Source organism: Coptis chinensis, chromosome 2 (genome assembly GCF_015680905.1).
Source record: "Coptis chinensis isolate HL-2020 chromosome 2, ASM1568090v1, whole genome shotgun sequence".
NCBI lineage: Eukaryota > Viridiplantae > Streptophyta > Magnoliopsida > Ranunculales > Ranunculaceae > Coptis > Coptis chinensis.
In genome coordinates this window covers 111,265,155-111,282,066 of record NC_141457.1, presented here as the reverse complement: position 1 = coordinate 111,282,066, position 16,912 = coordinate 111,265,155, and the positions used below count along the sequence as shown (strand labels likewise).

The following is a 16,912-nucleotide window of genomic DNA, read 5'->3' as shown; positions in this document are numbered from 1 at the left end:
CCATACATTGAGGGAAGGAAACTTCAGTGCAGATGCTGCAGCAAAGAAGGGTCCACACATGCATTAGTCCCTATAATATATGGAGTAACACACTTGTTTAGAATTGCCCATACAAGTCATACTATATATTAGGACTAGCTAATCTGCTCGTCCTGTGGCCGGGCTTACTACTATAGAGATTATCATTATTATTTTAACTGATACTCATTCATTCAGTCATTCTTATTAGAAGTTAGAAATGACCAGGTTAGCAAATACATATTTGGGATATGTTTATTTATTGGGCTTAAAAGTTTGTGTTGAAGAAAGATATCATATTATTTTTTTCGCCTTAAAGTTAAGCGTCCACAAAGTTTTTGTGTATGCTTAATCAATTTTGGTGAAAAGAACAAAAAATTGCATTTTAGTATTTCACTTAAATGTTTTTTTGTGATGCATGATCTCTATTGTTCTAATTATATAAACCATTTCATTCACCCCTTTTCATATCCAAAAATCCAGGTTCCACATAGCAATCAAGAGGTGCTTATTTTGATTGTTTCTTCTTGACAGGTTGCTATACGGAGTTGTTAAAATTACAATGTTAAAATGTCTCATGTATGGATTGTCTGCACTCCGGAAAGCCCACCTACCAATAGTGGAATTTACATGCAACAATGAACATCCAATCCAAAGAGTGGACTTCACTTTACTATAATTCAGGGGCCGATTCTTAAATGGCTTCTCTACAATCAAATACTTATTTATTATTATTTAGAAATCATCAGAAAAATTGTTCAGACTATTTCACTATAATTCAACAATTATAGCAAACCCGGCCAACTCTTAAATGTAACCATCAGAAAATTTTGTTACAATTTTTACAGAGTAATAAGATAACATTATGGTAAAAAACTTAACCAATATAGGAACTATCAACATACCCACTTAGAAGTTTAGTGTAACTGGGAAGAAAATATAATCCTTTCACATAGATAAATTAATAGCTAATGATACCAAAAAAGGTTTAAGTAAATGAACCTACATATTAGTAAAGTAACCTCCCATAATATGTTGCCCAATGAAATTATGTCCTTTTGTGTCCATCTCTGAAACTGGGAGTTATGCCTGCAACAATTATTTGACCCATACCCATTCAAATCCAAGAGCTGCCGCCAAATGGATGTCTTTGGCCTTCATCCTTCAGAATACATGGTCCTTCAACAATGAATGCAAGCCATTCATATATACAACCTGTCCTTCAGCAACTTCTTGATCAGTGAAGAATCAACATGAATCAAAGATGATCCTCTCTACAAATTACAATTTCAGATAAACACAAACAAAATGATAATAAGTCGAAAGGAATGTTAGACTCACCTTATACTTAATTCATAGGTATGTTGTATCATGTTCACCACATTGGTCCAATTAAGTAACATGAACCATCAACATCATCTGTTTATTACATCTCTGTCTTTCTTTAATACCACATTACCACCACGCAAAGAGTATTACCATGCCCAGCCATTGCAACAAATTTTTCTTGTTTCAGTAACTTGAGTAAAAACTTGAACAAATTTCTAAAGACGCAAAAAATAAAAAGGAAAAAATTCATTAGTCATTGAGCATGGTCAAGAGAGAAGCGGGACCTTAAGGTTTGTTTCTATAAGAGATAGAGAGATCAAAGTTCTTGCAATTAGAACCTGACTAGAGTTTTTGACATAACTAAAGCAACTCCGAGGCCATAAAAGTTCATAACAAACTAAAAATATTACCACAATCCAAACGGATCCAGCTGACATGCTTCCTTCCAAGTTGTCATGAACTTTTACACGGCATAATCAGTAAATATATATAACATGTTCGTAAGAATTACACGGCAACAACCTTTGCATCACCTGATTACCCTATAAGTGTTGAAGCATATGCAATCATATAAGAATCCTAAAAGATTAATAACAACTACTGAATAGTTTCGAAATATATCCAATTTCCTATCATTTGACCATGCAAAAAATATAATTTCTTTTGAAGGGGGGGGGGGGGGGGGTTGTTTCAAATTTTTATCAATACGAAGAAATGTTGCAATTTCCAACTAACACTGAACAGTCTGACGAAGATGACACTAATTATAGAAAATTATCACTGCAATCTGAGATGCACAACAGGCAAACACTCTCACAAAAAAATGCAAGCTTTAGATTCTCAATATATATGATATCATATTATCATTGAATCAAATGTTGTATACAAATTATTCAGTTCACACATGCAATTAAATTCTATAAAAACTACGGGATTTCTGAGTTGTTAATTGAATTTAATGAATCAATTAAATTCACGAACCTTCATGTGCAGATATGATATAAAAAGCCTAAATTGCATCAATAACTCAAAAGTACATTAGCAAATCAAAACTACTGTGTCATGTAGCCTAGAATTAGAGATATTAAAGAAATAGAACGGTACCAATATCACCACCGATCAAGAAGGTTTATGGATGTTTCTTTTCAATCAACAAAAAAAGTAGCAGAAAATTGGAAAATTGTCAAATTAAGCAACTTGAGATGTAAACTAAACATCCAATCGAAACTAATAAAAAACACTAATCAAAATTAACATTAACCATCGTAGACATCAATGGCCTCCTTGCCTGATCCAACTTGAGATGTAAACTAAACATCCAATCGAAACTAATAAAAAACACTAATCAAAATTAACCTTAACCATTGTAGACATCAATGGCCTCCTTGCCTGATCAGCATCTACGCATAACCAATAGATTCTCTTCGAGCTTCTTTTTGTAAAAGGCTTGAAAGATGAACTTTGACTCGGGGTCTGGTGTAGTATAAGATTTTTCTTCCACTAACAATTTCCATCAAGACAACCTTAAAGCTATAGACGACATTTTTTACTGTAATGAGTAAGTGCTGCCACTCTGGGGCTAGGTGGAGGTTATCACGTAGCTCTGGTCTCTATCAATTAACTTGGATAACCCAAAATCAGAAAGTTTGCCATGAAATTCACTGTCAATAAGTATGTTGTAGGGGCTTTATATCCAATGAACAATTATGTGTCTACACTCTATAGTCTCTACACTCCTCATGGCTCTTGCAGATAAACCAATCCTTTTGCAATGTCTTGTATCTCGTAATCCAACTGAGAACAGAATCTCTATTCTGTTGAGTATGAGGCCTGCTTTCATACACCGTCATTAGATAAATGAGGGCGTATGAAAGCCGATGATGTGACATTTCAAAGCAAAAACCAATTAGTCTTACCAAATTGATATGGTGCATCTTGCCTATTATTTTTACTTCTGCTATAAATTCCTTCATTCCTTTGCCCAATATTAGGTAACCACTTTACTGCGACCAATGTGCCATCACTGAGTGCACCTTTAAAAACATCTCCAAATCTTCCACCTCCTAGCCTTCAGAAAATTTCCCAGTTGCAACACGCCAACACACAATTCATGGTATGACAAACTGACAGGCATATCTGAAATTCACTTATACAGACCGGTCCTCTGACCATAATCGAGACCTCCGGAACAAACTGTGCTGACTGTGAAGATGATATAATCTGGACCTAGATATAAGAAGATGAATTAGACGTAATATCAAGCGTTTGGTTCCAAATGATTGATAGAACATAAGAAGGCATGTAGCACTAACCTTCTAATTAATGAATTGTCATAGAAGTGGAAAAAAGCAAGACCACACGACGTCGTATGAAAGAAGGGCTGTTTGCGGTCCTCTTCATTAGTTAGGAGTAGTCATAATGATCATAGGAAGAGAGATACCTTGGAGTACATGCAAGATTAGGAAACTGGTTATAGATTACCAAGAAATAATCGACCCATCACTCCATCAGGTCCTTCCGGACACTCTGAACCTCATATATATGTCCCACATTTGCAATAACATAACATAGACCAGTCTCCACCAGTTTTCTCGGTTCCAACGTATAGTACACCCGAAGTTGCGGATGAGATATGGTATTGGTATGACACCATTTAGTCTGAGGTAAAAGAACATGATATTTTCCTGATAGAAGCTTATATATTCGAACAATTTGAAATAGAACTTCGCCTACTTTATCTGCTTACAAACTTGGAAAATTAGAAGCGAAATGATAAACAACTCCATGCCGAAGTTGAATGAGATTGGACTCTTTTCTATCTCTTTTTGAGAATAAGTATACAAAACGGTGATATTGGAAGTGTATGATTAGATGATATGGAAGATTTGTTTTAGAAATAGGGTTGAATTTTTGTTTATTTTGGATTCTTAATTACCCCCGGCGTAGAGTTCAAAAAGTGGCGTGTATTTAGTTTTTTTTTTACAAAACATTTGAAAAGACAAAATAGACTTGTAAGAAATTATGAAATAGACCCATTTCAGGGGTATTTCAGTAAGAAAGAAAATAAATATTCTGAAAACAGAGGCTTTTTAAAAAACTTTGCTGACGTGGCTCACTATAAACAACCTGAGATAATAGATATTAATGTAGGTCGGATTTCTTTGCACTCCTTTTGTTTTATATTCCAATGAATATAGAACTCATATCTTGCTGTAGCATTATTTGTTCTTAATATAAAATCATTACTTGTGTGCAAAAAAAATACTGGGCAAAAGATGATAATATATATAAAATATTTATATGTATTATTTGGAAGATCAACCGTAATAGAGGTCAATTATTTATCCTTTCAATGACCATTTCACTTTCAAGAGAGCGCTGATTGATGCCTTGATGTGCTCTTAGAATATTTGATCCCAAGAACACTTCCATTATAAGAGTTAGAATATTTGATCCCAAGAACACTTCCATTATAAGAGTTGGTGCATATGAGCATATTCTCAACAATTGGCTGTTATTCCTGCATTCAGTCCTCTAAAAGTGAGAGCAGTTCCACATACATTTCTTGGTTCCTGTGAATTTTGCTTTCTGGTGTTGGACTCTTGGTTTAAAGTTTAACGAAATTGTACGTCCCTAATTTTAGCTATTCACCAGTACGGCAGTACCGATCCTATATTTCTTTCAACGCCATTCTATCAAATCCATTCAACCCCATCACATTCGTTCTCTTCACCATGGATTCAGTCGACTGCTTACTCATTTTCGTCATTCTCTTGATCACCAAATATCTTTTTCAACGGCTTATTCACCAAAACCTCCCACCAAGACCATTCACTCTTCCCTTACTAGGCCACCTCCACCTTCTCAAAAAACCTATTTGTAGGGGAGCAATATCCCCACTAAGGAACATTGCAGACGAAGCACAAGCGACCTCAACGCATCGACCTCCAAGACCGATCTGTGAGCAACTCCTTACAAGTAGGTGTGTTTTGCAGACGAAGCACAAGCGACCTCAACGCATCGACCTCCAAGACCGATCTTCGAGCGACTCCTTACAAGTAGGTGGTACGAACGAAGATACTTCAGCACGAACACTTGGCCAGAGACAGAACGCGCCCCACCAGATGTAATCATTGCCAAAATCTTATTTGCATTTCCCACCACCGGGAAATAGGGACTACCGCGCCAACTCCCAATCAGAGTATGACTCACACCAAAACCACTCCAAAGACTCATTCCGCGATCTCTACCCTACATTTGTACACAAAAGGGTACACGTTAATGTCGAAGGATCTCCACCCCCGAAATCCTATAAATACCATCTACTGGAACTACGCCGGGACCTGATTCTTCTCTCCCCAACAAAAGGAAGAACAAGAGAAGATCGTGGGCGGTTAAATCTCAAATAACCTCGGTCCCATCCAAAGTCCAAACCCATCTCGACCTCTTCTACTATAATCAGGAGAAAACTAAAACGCTCCTTTACATTGGCCGTCGTGGTTTCGACATTCTTGAGCCACTTTAGATCGGTTCATCCATCTCTAACTCTCCGACCCACGAAGCATGGTTAGCATAGAAGATCAAGTTGAACCTCGCCCACCGCGATTAGGAATAACGAATGAGAGCATTTCCTTGCTCGGGAGGAAAATGCTACTTTACGTGCTTTCGGTGGATAGTTATCGGCAACAACAAAGTCGGAAACGGGCGAACACAAGATCAATGACGTTAATCGGCAGACTTAACGAGTTATCCCAAAGGATTGGCGGACCTCTGCGAAGAAGGACTCGACACGATTGTGCACAAGATGCTTAAGGCGTGTCGCAGCGCATCTCCGTTCACCGCAGAGGGTCCTCGGTAAAATCCTCTCCACACGACTTTATCCAGCCACGCTTTCCCATGTAACGACGGCGGCACATGCCGCCCCGACATGTGGCTCGCTATATCCGAGTTTGGCACTCTATAGCTCACCCGAAGTTCGATTATCTCCATTGCAGATTTCCGGCCACCTCAAGGATGGCTCTAGATTGGTTCTTTTCACTGGAGTCTGATTCTATAAACACTTTCGAACAGCTTACTGATTTGTTCGCCAGCCAGTACGTCCACAACAGGCGGAAGAAGGCAGATCTTGATTCTCTGTTTCAATTATCATTCAAGGAGGGCGAAACTATTCGTGAATTCCTAGGACGGTTCAAGGCCGAACTGCTGTGCATGGAAAGTGGCTTGAAAGAATCTTTCGCCACACTGGCCTTTTCCAATGCTTGCCGAGTGCGAAACAGCGACCTAGCTAGGTCGTTGATGAAGGAACGCCCAGAGACATTGTCCGAGCTCTATGCTCGCGTGGACAAGTACATCAAGTTGCAAGAAACTTTAAAACTCCATGGTTTAGCAGAGAGCCACGAGGTCGCCGAAGTCTCGGATCGTTCCCCACGGGGCAAGAAGCGCCAGTCGCATGCCCGGCTTCGTGCGCGATCGGATAACAACAGAGAGAGTTCATCGTCCGACATCGTTCCCCATCCACATCTTTGGATAAGATTAAAAGCGCCGCCTCATTTTCCGGCCAACCATCGGGCAGCCCCAGCAGATCGACTGGCAAGCCTTTTTGTGCATTTCATAAAGCAAAGTGCCATGAAACCGATGCATCTTTGGGGGCTCAAGCATTATCTCCAAGACACGGTGGAAGGTTATATCAAACACTACATTAGCATTCGATGGCGACTGCGTCACAAGTTCTTTGCCTCGTCGTGGTAATGCGTGGTCGATCTCCACCTCACCGTCACCGCCAAGGGATACTGGGCTCGTCCTCCACGGTAGAGGGCGCTCCCCGTGGCGTTCGCCCACGAGAAAGGCAAAGACTTCGTCCGATCGTGACAATGCTCGCACTATTCATGTGATTACCTTTCCGGACGATTCCGTGACCTCTTCCCCGAGAAACGGCGTCGAGGTCGGCTCTTCGGGAAGTCTATCATTTTACTTCACAGGCAGCTCCGCCCGCGTGTTCGGTCGCGGCCGAAGGCGATATCACTTTCCACGAGAGGCCGACTTAAGCAAAGTCTGCCTTCCTCATAATGACGCGTTGGTCGTTCATGTCAAAATCAGCGACCGAGACGATCAAAGCGTCGTCGATCGACCACAGCGGTTCTGTGACATCTTATTTTACCACACCATGCAAGAGATGAACCTCCCCAAGTCCGTTCGTCGACCCAATCGCTCCCCTTTACGGGTTCAATGGCTCCAGAGTCGATTCCCATTGGTGACATTATCTTACCAAGATCGGTGGGCTCTCGAGGGATAAGATTACCCCGCAATACTCGGTTCTGCGTTCGACAGCACAAATTCGCCATACAATGCCATCCTCGGACGACGCTGGATTCATCGGATCACGGTACATCATGCCCATCCACTTTACATCAAGTTCTCCGTTTCCCGGACCTCGAGGCATGATGGAGCTTAGAAGCAATCAACTTGAAGCGTACCATTGTAACCGAGTCCAATCAACGAATCGATCTTTCGTGAATTGCTTCCCACCATACGGGGAGCCCTCCAGCTACACAATGGCACGCGTGACTTAGTCGCGAAGTCCAACCCCCGAACGCCAAGCGAGCGGCCGGGGCTCTTCCAAGCAGAAGTTCTCTCCAATGCCGATACCTGCACTCGCACCCCGAGTCCTCAATGCACCGGCGAAGACCTCTAGCTTTGACCCAGCGACAGTGGCTTCGTCAGTTAAAGTTTCAGAGATCGTCTCTGCCCATGCCGCGTCGCCACAGGTGCCAATAGCGGCCCGCACCATCAATGTGTTTGCAGCGGATCCCACTCCCGGTTCGTGGCTACCCACGGCGCGTTGCGAACAATTCGCTCCACCATCAGCGACCAGTCAGATCGTCCCACCAGCAGTTCCACCCTTCTCTGGAAGTGAGTCGCCAAGTAGTGCCAGCCACCAGTTGTAAAACCCCGGTGGCCAGAAAAAGAAAAAGTGAATCTTGGCACGAAGGCGACCGAAGTTTGTATATATAGGGGGGGCTAACCTCGACCCCACACTCAGATCCCAACTTGTAAATTTCTTATCAATGAATAAAGATGTTTTTGCTTGGTCGTATATCGATGTGCCCGGAATCGATCCTAACCTCGCTTGCCACAAATTAAACGTGAACCCCAATGCTAGACCAGTCCGACAACGACCTCGTCGACTATCCTGCGCTTTTCAAAAGCCATCAATGGCGAGGTCGAAAAACTCAAAAAAAGTCGGTTTCATCGAAAGGTAGACTACCCGTGGATTGCCAATATTGTTGCCGTCCCCAAAAGAATGGCCGCGGTTAAACTTATCGTCGATTTCACAAATGTCAATCGGGCCACGCCTAAAGATAGCTTTCCGCCTCGCATTGACCAACCGGTCGACCAAACCAAACTGGTCATGAACTCCTCTCCTTTATGGATCGTCTGATTAAGGTACAACCAAATCCCACTCGCCGAGGGCGGATCAAGAGAAGACTTCGTTCATTACGGAGCAAGGGATTTATTGTTACAACGTCCTCCCGTTCGGTCTAAGAACGGCTGGGCGACATACCAACGCCTTTAGTCACGGATATGTTCCAAGACATGTTAGGCGACACCATGGAGGTCTACATTGGCGACATGGTGGTCAAAAGCAAAAAAGCGGTGATCACCTCACCCACTTAGAACAAAGCGTTCTCCGGACTACGCCCGTGCGGGCATGAAGTTGAACCGAAAAAATGCCTCTTTGGGGCGTCCTCCGAAGCAAGTTTTAGGGTATCGGTGTCGCGTGGCGGATCGAGGCAAATCGACCCGGATCCGAAGCGTTCTTAGATATGCCCGATCCACGCACAAAGAAACATCTGAAGTTGTCGGGGAATGGTCGCGGCTCAACCGTTCATATCAAGGGGCCTCGGATAAATGTAGACCGTTCCTGCGGCTCCTCAAAAAGGCGAGCCGTTCTCATGGAAGCGATCAATGTCATCATGCATTAAGCTACTCTCAAAGAGTATCTCACCACGCCTCCGTCTTAGCCAAACCCGGTATATGGAGAGACAGGGGCTTTATCACGCCATTTCGACTTAGCCATCAGCTCGGTTCTCTTTAAAGAGGAGAACAATTCAGAGAAGCCGATCTACTTCACGAGTAAGACACTCCTCGCCCGGCCCGAAAAATTATTCCTTCTGGAGCGAGCCGTACTTGCTTTGTTGTATTCCGCCGCGGAAGTTCGGGCCGTACTTTCAAGCACATCAAATTAAAGTTCTTACCGACCTTCCATTGAAGAAAGTCCTTCACAAAGAAAACAAGACTACTTTCGAATGGCGGTTTGGGCGAAGAACTTCGGAGAACACCACATAGAGTTAGTCCCCCGCACTTCTCGGAAAAGGTCGGTCGTCGCCGATTTCCTAGCGAGATTTCCCGGTCGAGGACCCCAACCGGGAACAAGAAACCGAGCTCCTCCCGGACACAAAAAAAGTCAAATCGCGTTGGTCTCTCTTTGTGGATGGTTCGAGTAATCTCGGTGGAAGCGGCATCGAGTCGTCTTAGTTTCCCACGACGGAAATATGATTGAAAAGTCGATCCGCGTTGATTTTGCAACTTCCAACAATGAAGCCCGGAGTCTGGCGCTAATTAGGGGACTACGGATGGCGCCGCGGTTCGGTGTCGAAGAGCTCCAGTCTTTAGTGACTTCATGGCGGTGGTTTCGCCCGGGTTGCAAAAGTACACTACCCGCGAAGGTAACCTTTCCAAGTATCTTGGTCGTTCATCGGTTATTGCCTTCTTTTAGCGGTACACATACATCATTTCTTGCGTGAGGAGAACCGCCACGCAGAGACGGTTTAACTTATTTGGCTACCCGGACCAGCTGCGTTCCCGACAAGTTCTCATAGAAGTCGATGCGACCGACCTGCATACCAAGTCGACCATACCTTGATGATAAGCGACCTATTTCCTCTCTCCGCCGGTCGGTTAGAGCCAAACATGGATGCGACCCATCATCGATTATATCCGGCCGCGACGCGCCTCCCGAGGGCGTACCAAAACGAGCAGTCTCTTATCAAGCTTCGGCGTTATTGTTTAGTCAAAACAAGCTATTCAGAAATCATTTGGTGGCCCACACTTTTACGATGCATTACCCGAACGGCGGTCGATTGATTTTTGCGAAATCCACGAAGCGAATGTGGAAATCACGCCGTGACGCTCATTAGCCCACAAGGCCATCTCCGAGGATATTTACGGCCCCGGATGCGGTCGATGCTAAAGCATACGTCCTCAAATGTCTCAAATGCCAAACGTTCGCCACATATCATCCAACCTGCTTCATGGCCCGTCGGCATAGCGAGCGGTAGCCATTTCACATGTGGGGCATGGACATCATGGGACCATTCATTCCACGAAGAAATCGGCTTCTTCGCTTTGTCCTAGCTGCCACCGACTACTTCACCAAAGTGGGTCGAGGCCATTCCTCTCGCCAGCGTCAAAGAGTCCCATGTCCGAAACTTCATTTGGACTCACATTATCACCAGATTTGGTTTACCACATACACTAGTAATGGACAACGGGCCTCAATTCAAAGGCGAGCGGTTAAAGAGTTCTAGCCAAGTGGAAGATCATTCATGCGTTCTCTACTCCGATGCGCTTTCGTAAGCGGCCAAGCGAAGCCCGATAACAAAGCAATCTTGGAAAATTTGAAGAAAAAAGATTGAAAAGAATAAGAGCCAATGGCCAAACCCGGTTGGAAAACATTCTATGGGCTCACCGCACCACATTTCGCTCGATGCGGTGAAGTCGCCATTCTCCTTATGTTATGGCACGAAGCCGTAATTCCCCGGTGACCGAATGACCGTCACTACAACTCGATCGAACTTGTTGAGTCGGGGTATAACGACTCCGGTGTTATCGAGGCGTCGACCTATTGGAAGAAAAGCGAGACTTAGCTGCCGTCGAGTCGCGTCTTACCGACAAACTCGAAGAACTCCTACAATAAGCGAGTTCATCCTAGGTTTTCAACACGGAGACCTAGTGCTCAAAAAAGGCGCGGGGCGATTCCAAGTTAGCCCCACATGGGAAGGCCCCTACATCGTGGAACGCGCGTCGTTGGCAATGGAGCATCTTGGATAAGAACCCAAGAGGGAAGATGTTGCCTCGACCTTGGAATACTTATCTACTGAAAAAATTTATCGATGGCGCCATTCATGTTGTAAATCTTTTGTTTTCATTAATGTAAGACAAGTTTTTGTCGACCGATACTATCTACTCCGATTAGTTGTATTGAGTACGACTTCGGGGCTACATAGCCTCTCCATTCTTGTAACGTCGAGGACCTATATTTCTAGGATCGACTAAAGCGAAACGCGCTCTCGGTGACGGCGACTCTCGGGGAGCTCACAGGCTACATAGCCTCTCCAATTCTTGTAACGTCGAGGACCTATATTTCTAGGATCGACTAAAGCGAGAACGCCTCGGCTCCGTTGCGGGCGACTCTCGGGGAGCTCACGGGCTACTTAGCCTCTCCAATTCTTGTAACGTCGGGACCTATATTTCTAGGATCGACTAAAAGCGAAACGCCTCTTAGCGAAGCGGCGACTCTCCGGGGAGCTCACAGGCTACATAGCCTCTCCAATTCTTGTAACGTCGAGGACCTATATTTCTAGGATCGACTAAAGCGAGAACGCTCTCGGCGAGCAGACAGCTCTCAGGAGCTCACATGCTACATAGCCTCTCCAATTCTTGTAACGTCGAGGACCTATATTTCTCGGATCGACTAAAGCGAAACGCTCTCGGCCGAAACGCATACTCGGGGAGCTCCACGGGCTACATAGCCTCTCCAATTCTTATAACGTCGAGGACCTATATTTCTAGGATCGACTAAAGCGAACGGCTCTCCGCGAGCAAATACCTCTCGATTCTTATCGCAAGCTACATGCATCATACACAGAACACATAACATGCATGCGAAATACAACCAATAACAATATTCGATCAAGCATTGCAATAGACATGCCCACCGATCTGCTGGGACTACCCAGAAAATCCAGATCGGCGTCTCATACAAAATAAACAAAATATAGAACTGCCGCTTTCGCGGAAACCAGTCCTCCGAACAAAAAGGCGAACTGCTCAGGCAAGCCTGAAAACACAACTCTATTGTTTGCTCTCGTATAAGAGAGAGAGGAATGTAGACTATACTCACAACTTACGACTGACAGAGTCAGATGACGATCACCTTATCAATTCTCAGTAATGACATGCTTGTCTTCGGGGCGCTAGTCGAGCGGTATGAAATGACCTCGATTTCCACACGCATATCGGGTTTTCTTCCTCGCCGGCAATCGTTTTCCTCAGTGTGTCATACTTTTTCGTCGAGCGGCATAGCAATATGAGGCTTCGATTATCGCCTTCTTCCGCCTTCAGCGCCACCTTCGACATTTCTTAGCGATAAGCGATCACAACCGCCAATTCCTTTTCGGTTCGGTCACATCCGTCACCCGGTCTGCGTTCTCGGCCGATTCGTTACGGTACTTGGTGGACATCACTTCTAGTTTCTTCTTGTCTACCCCCACGCGCGGCTCGCATCAACCCGACTCCGCGTCGCGGATTCCCACTAGTCTCGAGCGGCGCCGCGGCATCTTTCGACTTATCATACCACGCAGAAACTGCATGAACACGGTTAGACCACCAAACTCCAGCGAAAAGTCGGTTTTAACGGCTTAAGCTATCACGAACTCACCAAACAAAGCGGCCATATCCATCGTCCCCGGTGGTGTCCCCATGTCCTCGTCCTCAACCTCTCGCTTTATCACCATCTAGCACAATCCCGCCCGAGCGGTAGTCGCTATGGGGCCGAGTGGAAGCTTCTGATCCGGCGTTTTACCATCCGCTTCTTCCCGTCTTCCCGGGTAGTAGAATTAAGCTCCCCACATCCTTACATGGCGGGGCGAACTCTCACCAGATGGGCGACCTTGCGACCTTGTTGACTTCGTTGTGCTTTCGACCAAGCGACCCGATAGTTTCACCCACTTTCGTGGCGACTTTGAATACAATGCCGCCAGGAGGCGACTATCTCTCCTCGATGCGTTTATGACCGCCCGGCTTCTCCCTCTGCAACCTTTCTCTTCCCCGATCGCCATGAACATGAGGCTCAAACTCCATCTCCTCCATTGATAGTGGCGGCGTTTCTCTCTAAAAAGCGCCGACATCTAGCCATCCTAACCTAGCGGCAAAGTTCACGGCGGCCGGTTAACACTTACTCTAGGTATTTCTCAAAGCGAATAACATTTACAAAGAAGGACTCACGTGCACGGTGAAGAAGCAAGAAGAAGCGAGCCGCGGCGATAGGTGGAAGCGAAGAAGATAGAGAGCGGCGGGACTTCAACGATGGCCAAATACCTCGATGGTATGTAAAGAACCGTTTATATTCCTTAGGAAACGTCTTTTCTAAGAGCCTCATAATTGCCTTGAGGCGTAAACGCCATCTGCCCGCCATCATTATGTCCCCCTGAACCCTCGCCTCCCTACCGTGTCACGCATACGTGAAGCAACACCGGGTTGCCTTGCCGAATAAATCGCAATTCGAACAACGTCTGGCGGTATAACCCAACAAAGTTAGGGCGGCTCATCCACGCTTACCGGTCATCGCCAGATAAGTGGTCACCGCAACGCACCCTACCACGTTACGTTATCGCGCGATCTAATCACAATCGGCTATGATCAAACAAAGCGAGTCAAGCACCAAAAGCAAAACAAATAGCCGCGACCGCATGAAAAACAAGGAACGACACTGGTTTACCGGTTTTCTCATCTGGTCGTTGTTTAGCCGAGTTCTTTGAGACTACTCGAAATCAACCCGGCTACACAAATACTAACATCGCGTGGTTACCCGAATTAGCACGGGTACCCGGCTTTGCTCAAAAGAGTATAGTATAACAACACAAGAAAAAAGAAGCGCCCGGGTTACCCGGGACACCCGGTTCTATTGTATCCGCGCATATAAAGGCGACAAGAAACAAAAATAAATTCACAAATACCCCCATGGCACCATCCCGATTCGCCCGGGCTCAACGCTTCATCAACCTCAGCAGCCTTCCCCTCCACTTCGATCGATATCCCGTCCAGTTCTAAACTCATCAGCGCATCAGGTGCAACAGTTCCAGCTTCAGACACCACGGTTTCTGGTATGATCAAGGAAGACCCAATCGCCCCACCGACGTCTCCTCGTACCTGTTCCACTGTGGTACGGGACGTGCAGCGTGCATGTTCCTCCTTCAAAGCTTTGTACTCCATTTCCAGATCTCCGTAGTCAGCATCCAGATCGTCGTACGCCTTAGTAGCGTCCTGAGCAATTTTCTTCACGGTCACGGGGTATAATCGTTCGACCTCCCGATTTCCACGATTCGCGGCCGCGAACGTTACCTTCCGCTCCTTCTAACTTCGCCCGGATCTTCGCCCGGTGTCTTTTCGGCATCTTCGGCCAGTCGAGCTTCATGTGCCTTCCATGAGACCCTCGAGCTCATCACGCTCCATCTTGGCGGCGTCACCGCGTTTTCAGCTCTTTGATCGACCAACCACCGACTCCTATCTGTTTTTATTGATGCGCGCAATCTCTTTCAACTTTTGGAACCCGTGACAAAGGCGCCACAAAGGCACACACGCCAAAAGCGGATCAAAGCAACGAATAGAGGTTAACATGCTAAACTAACGGACGATAATTCTACATTACCCGGACATTGCGCGATTTCCATCCGGCGTATGGTATCCGCTAGCCCTTTCTCATCCAATTCCTTGCGGTTCCCATCCGAGGCGATCTGTTCGACAAAGCGCAGGCCGCTACCTTACTCGACTGAAGGCTGCGCATGGGGTCGCGCTTCTGATTCATTTGCCCTCCGTGCTTTCGTCCGTACACAAATTGGGCCTCCGGCTCGCCGCCACTCCGCGGCCGCTTTTCCACTTTCGCCTTACGGGGAGCCTTCCGTTTTCACCCGACTTTGGGTTCCGTCCTTGTCGGGCGGACTAGATCCCGCACCGAAGGTGGCCAAGTCCATGACACCTTTCGGGGCCAGCGCCGACTCCGGCCACCGCTAGCACCACCCTCCTCCACTCGAACCCTCCCCAAGGCATGTCGCATCACTTTAGCCATTCGAGCTCCCTCGGCTCTCGCCACTTCAGCTCTCCTCTTCTCCGACCTACCCACGGGAGGAGCGCTAAAACTCTGATCTCCAACTCCACGGGAGCATCAATGGTCGATCCTCCGGGATAAAAGCTCGAGCTACCGGCCCGCGGCCTCCACAACAGACGCCGCCTCGAGGCGCCCAGCGCCTCGGTCCTCCCGTGTTATCGGATCACTTGTGCGCTTCTCCATCACCGCCCGGCCGTCCGACTTAGAGCTCGCTCCTTTTGCACCTTCCTCTTCTCCGGATCGCGGCACCTCCTTTTTCCTCAAAGAAATGAGCAAACTCGGAAGCTTAGCTCGCTTTTGTTCCCGACTTCAACCGTCGCGAACCTTTCTATCTCCCCCACGATCGGTTCGAGTCCGCCATACGGGAATATCTGCAAAACAAAACAAAGAGATGAACCGGTTAGACGGCGATGGCTCACCCACTAACACAACAAAGAGGAAGACAATCCTACCCACCGGCTAGACTACACATCCTAGTTCGCAACCTACATCCATCGCACGATGGTTGCCCACTAGCAACAGTGGCCTCCTCGTCCAAGCCTCATTGCTTACACCGTCAAACCTGGCCCGCAACGCGTCGGCATGGTTTGCAAGCTAAAGTTCAGATTACCGGACCGCCTCATTACGTAATGCTCTATTATGTCGGACACCTATGTGGAATTCCCCACTCGCATTTAACAGTTGAACACCCTGAATAGTCGCCAGGTGTTGCCAACGAACTGACATGGAGACTTCCCACAATAACTCAAGAAGTCACAAACTAATTTCGAGAACGGTAGCTGCATGAACGCCTCTCGGTGACCTTCACATATGATTACTCCACCATTTGGAGGCTTGTACCCCTCACTGAACATTTTCACTCAACCTAGGTTTAGATATATTTCCGTGTCGGCACATTAATCCCATACGCTTCGCTCGCGACTCGAGAAACGAATTTGGCAGCCGATTTACAACTCTTGGGGGTGGTCACTCACCGCCGTCATCCTCCTCGACCGGGCGTACTAGCCACCTCATCCTCTGACCCGGATCGGCTATTAACCTCCTCTACCCTAACTTCTTCTTCCACTACTGATCCGATCATCACCGCTCAACGAATCCTCATCCTCTTCTTCATACTCTCCACCTCGGTTCGAAACCTCCCGTACCTCTTCCGAACGAGTGTCATCCGAATCCGACATTGTAATATCACCTTATTCTCGAATCACCAAACCCTAAACCCTATAACCTAACACTGACCTACCAACTTAATAAACCCTACTGGAACGAGAAGAAAGCAAAGCGAAAATGAAAAGCAAACAGAACAGAAAGCACTCACTGCAAAAGCCCCCGCCTGCGTTTTGCGGAAGAAGAAACTGGAAATGCCTTTTTGGTTGCCTCAATTTTGATTTTGCCTGACCGCTG

The 16,912-nt window shown here is 46.1% G+C and overlaps 1 long non-coding RNA gene across 1 annotated transcript; it reads right to left on the bottom strand.

Annotated features, from left to right (window-relative positions):
- Positions 1-772: 772 nt before the first annotated feature.
- Positions 773-4,447, bottom strand: LOC147520638 (uncharacterized). The gene is made up of 3 exons (XR_015214446.1): positions 3,660-4,447; positions 1,360-3,573; positions 773-1,233 (listed from the first exon to the last, which is right to left on the bottom strand). It is a non-coding gene; the product is annotated as an uncharacterized LOC147520638 (long non-coding RNA).
- Positions 4,448-16,912: the final 12,465 nt, after the last annotated feature.